The following is a 4,886-nucleotide window of genomic DNA, read 5'->3' on the forward strand; positions in this document are numbered from 1 at the left end:
TAACTTAATAGTGTATCCTATTAATTAATACTTGTTTAAGCTGACAGAATCTAAACAGCTGATGGAGCATAAGATGTATACTAACTTATGCATTATTCAGTCACAAGATGGTGTCAAACCTTTAAAAACACAATGCTGACAGTAACAAAATTGTCTAAATAAATCATAGAAGTGGGTGTCAGAACAATCCCCTCACAGCAGGAAGGATTGCTGGATTGAGCATCAGCTAGTCCAGTTGGTATTTCTGTATGAAGTTTGCATGTTCTTCCCATGTTCATGTGCGTTTCCTCCGGGTGCTCCGGTATCCCCCACAGTCCAAAGACATGCGCTATAGGTGAATAGAGTGGAGGAGCTATGACATCAATTTGTATGCAAAAACCCGAAAGAGAGTTAGCACTTAGTAGTTCTGGTTCCCTCGTCCCAATGTCAATGAGTTTTTTGAATGGGGTTTCAGTAAAATCGCCTAAATAAAGTTTGTGGCAAACACAAACTCAAGATGCTTTCACGTTTTGTTCTACGACATAAAACACATCAGTTACAGCACACTCTTGATTTTGTAAATCGATTACGCTTCTTTTAAAAGACGGTTGCTATCAAGTTGCTAAATGTGACTACATTATATGGAGACATTATACGTCATTGAGCTGATCTGGTCTGGAGCGCAGCTCACTTGTATTGGGCATTTGGGTTTGTCTGTTATTTAAGTATTTTTATGAATAGTATTTCATAGTTTGTAGTGTTTTTCTAATTGGGAATACTGTGTGTAGATAATGCCTTCACATGTAAAGACTGTCGAGATTAATTTGTTGATCATTTAATTAAACGATATTATGGAGAAAATAATATAAAAAAAATAAGATAGAAATAAGCTAGAAAAGTCGTCTGTAGCAGGGTGGTGCATACGTCACAGGCGAGCACCCCAAATGCGCTGTAATTTGTTTATAGCCTAATGTTAGCTTTTCAATTCTTGCGTTTGCATTTAAGATCCAAAAGTGCTCAAAGTTGTATTTTCGTATGAGGATTATCTGGCTGAACAAAACGTGTGTTATGAACAGTGTTTGAACACAGAGCTTATTATTTGCAATCTTCGAAAACCCTATAGGAAAATCCTATAGGGATTTTATAGGGAACCAGTTTTATGCTAGCAGCTGATTCGCCTACAAGGTGACGTCATAGTTCCTCCACTGTATTGAATAAATTAAATTGGCCGTAGTGAATGTGGGTGAATGCAAGAGTGTGTGGGTATTTCCCAGTATTGGGTTGCGGCTGGGAGGGTATCCACTGCATAAAACATATGCTGGATAAGTTCATTCCACTGTGGCAACCCCTGATCAATAAAGGGACTAAGCCGAAAAGCTAATAAATAAATGAATAAATCATAGAGTAACCTACGTATTACTTTTCAGAAGACAAAAGTAAGGACTTATTGAGTGATTATTATTCATTTAATAGAGAAATGCGTTGAGTAATATAGTACTTTCCTCTTTTGAACGTTGTGTTTACATAAAGTTAGCGCTCCAACAGTTTGCTGTTTAAATTTACGTTAGCATTAAAGTTATTGCAAATTTCCAATGAACACAGAATACATCTTTTTATTATAGATAAATATCAATTTGTGAAAATGTTCAGTCACGTTTCAATGTGGTTTAGTGAGGTTTAAAATAAAAGCAGTCCCGTTAGGCCTAACATGATAGCTATACCAATATTTTTTTTATCTTGTTTTCAATTATTATTATTAGATGCTTACAGACAACTAATGACTACATTATTTAGGGGAATTGGTTAGGATAGGATCAAATGTATAATTCTTTTTTAACAGGGGCATAGCCATGGGTGTGCCGGTGTAACGGAGGCCAGCTAGTGTGTGCTGTACAGGTAAACCTCACTCCTCTGACCTCTAAAGGTGCTCTAGCGACAGACACTAGAGGCCATGGTCTTTAGCCTCCTTGTTAGAGCAACCGACTCCCATGCGGAGGGTTGCAGGTTTGATCCTAGCTCGGAGCGGGTTGGGTGGTGTAGGACCGGCAGGGTTACATTGGTGCTGTTACCCGGATGGGAGTGAGTTTTAGGGAGGTGAGTGTAACGGAGGCCAGCTAGTGTGTGCTATGCAGGTAAACCTCACTCCTCTGATCTCCAAAGGTGCTCTAGCGACAGACGCTAGAGGCCTTGGTCTTTAGCCTCCTTGTTAGAGCAACCGACTCCCATGCGGAAGGTCGCCGGTTCAGTCCCAGCTCGGAGCAGGTTGGGCGGTGTAGGACCGGCGTGGTTACACCGGTGCCTAAAAATAGATGCAAAAATAGCCAAACAGTTGAAAACCACAGCATAACAGACTAACATATACAAATGAATGTGAATATAATTATATGGATGTGAACGTATTCACTGACATTGACGGTGATTCAAAGTTTCCAGATGAGCCTGTATTATTTATCGGTTGTTATCTCGAAATAACTTACCTTGGAATGTCACGACAGACCAATCAAAATCAAGTATTCCAGAATATCCAATAATATCCAATGCAATCTCACGGCTATTCGTAACTTATTAATTTAGTGGCTAAATTGGATGAGTTCGTATGACCTCATTCATATAATTTAGTACGATTTGATTATCCCTCAATGATGGCTCGGTTTAGGGGTGGGGTTTGGTGCCAAGCCTCCTTTTTAAAATCTGAACTGAACTCATACGAATTAGCCACTAAACTGTTTCCTCATGGGATCAGGCTGTAATAGCCTATAACACACTCTCACATATTTATTTCTTTAATTTTGTGAGGAGAATAATTTTGTGGTTTCAACCAGATTTATTCCCAGCAAGTATTTTTTGTTTTTAAAAGATGTCCTATAGACATCTAAACATAGTCATCTTGGCTAAAACAAGGTTAAATTTGGGCTGTCAGTGAAAATCTAATGAACGTTCAGAATAGACCAAAAATAGACTTGTCATCAAATAAACAGAAAGTATTGTTTTATCTAAGCTGTCTACATTTAAATGTCTATTAGACGTCTATTAAACACAAAATTTGCTGGGTTTAGAGCGTTCAGATTTACATCAGTTTCGATTGGATTTCAGTGGCCATATACACCTGCCCTTTCCACGAATAAATAGCTATCCTGTCAGAAAAAAAAAAATGCATGATGTGACTTGGAGTAAACAGCCCCAAAGTGACATAGATTCCATCTAAAGACCACGGTTACTGTTTTGTAGCAGAAAAAATATGAGTCACACATCAGGAAACGAAACCAACAGAGTTGCAGAAGTAGAAAGTAAACGTTTTAAAAGAGTCAGCGTGAGTCTTCCCTCTGTGTTTATCGGTGTCTGGGGAGGTCAGAGAGCTCATTCCCCCACGGGCAGCTTCTTTACAATAGTGCTGATGACTCATCAACCTGAGAGGAACTGAGGGTCAGCGAGAGCAGCTGATTAACACTGTAATTGCTTTGGGCTTTCCAGCACTGTGCTAATTGGTTATTATAACTAACCCATCAGTTCTTTCATGTTTAGGGGCTGATTTATAAATGGACTCTTTGGGACTATTGACCATTTGGGAAGATGGAGACACAGCAAACCTAGACATGGCCTGTGGACGGCTGAAAACAATTGCTGTTTAACACGCCGATTAACCATTATTGCACTTTCTCTGAAAACGGCAGTAAACAGAGATGGTTGTGAGGTGCTGGCAGATCAGATATGGCAACTTTCATTTACATAATACATGCATGATGAGCCCTCGAATATAAAAATGTATCTATTTATCTCCTGGAACGCAGCCTGTTTATTCATAATCTGCAGTCCTGTCCAGAAACGCCACTGTTTTACCGCTTTTTCAGGACTCGGTTTGAACGTGCTCGATGAGAAAATTGAGAATATTATTTTATGGAAGAGAGGTGGAGGAGGGGTTTGTTTTGTTCTATGCATACTGACGATCTTTGATTTAACATTTTAATTAAGGGCTCAATAACAATAAGAACATATGGTCTCTTATGCTCATTGGAGACAGTGAAGTATCCTGTAAGGTAGAAAAATTGAAACAAAAATTGTACATTTCTGCCAGGAATATTAAAGAAATTGACCCAAATTTGAAAGATTCCTCATAATTTACAGTTAAAGTCAGAATTATTAGCCCCCCTTTTAATTTTTTCTTTTTTAAATGTTTCCCAAATGATGTTTAACAGAGCAAGGACATTTTCACAGTATCATTCATTCATTTTCTTGTCGTCTTAGTCCCTTTATTAATCCGGGGTCGCCACAGCAGAATGAACCGCCAACTTATCCAGCAAGTTTTTACGCAGCGATGTTCTTCCAGCCGCAACCCATCTCTGGGAAACATCCACACACACACTCATACGCTATGGACAATTTAGCCTACCCAATTCACCTGTACCGCATGTCTTTGGACTGTGGGGGAAACTGGAGCACCCGGAGGAAACCCACGCGAAGGCAGGGAGAACATGCAAACTCCACACAGAAACGCCAACTGAACCAAGGTTCAAACCAGCGACCCAGCGACCTTCTTGCTGTGAGGCGACAGCACTACCTACTGCGCCACTGCCTCGCCCATTTTCACAGTATGTCTGATCATATTTTTTCTTCTGGAGAAACTCTTATTTATTTTATTTCGGCTAGAATAAAAGCAGTTTTTGATTTTTTAAACATTATTTTAAGGAAAAAATGATTAGCCCCTTTAAGTTATATTTTTTGATAGTCTACAGGCAAACACCATCGTCATACAATAAATTGCCTAATTACCCTAATCTGCCTAATTAACCTAATTAACCTAGTTAAGCTTTTAAATGTCACTTTAAGCTGTATAGAAGTGTCTTGAAAAATATCTAGTCAAATATTATTTACTGTCATCATGGCAAAGATAAAACAAATCACTTATTAAA

This window comes from Danio rerio, chromosome 16 (assembly GCF_049306965.1).
Source record: "Danio rerio strain Tuebingen ecotype United States chromosome 16, GRCz12tu, whole genome shotgun sequence".
NCBI classification, from domain to species: domain Eukaryota; kingdom Metazoa; phylum Chordata; class Actinopteri; order Cypriniformes; family Danionidae; genus Danio; species Danio rerio.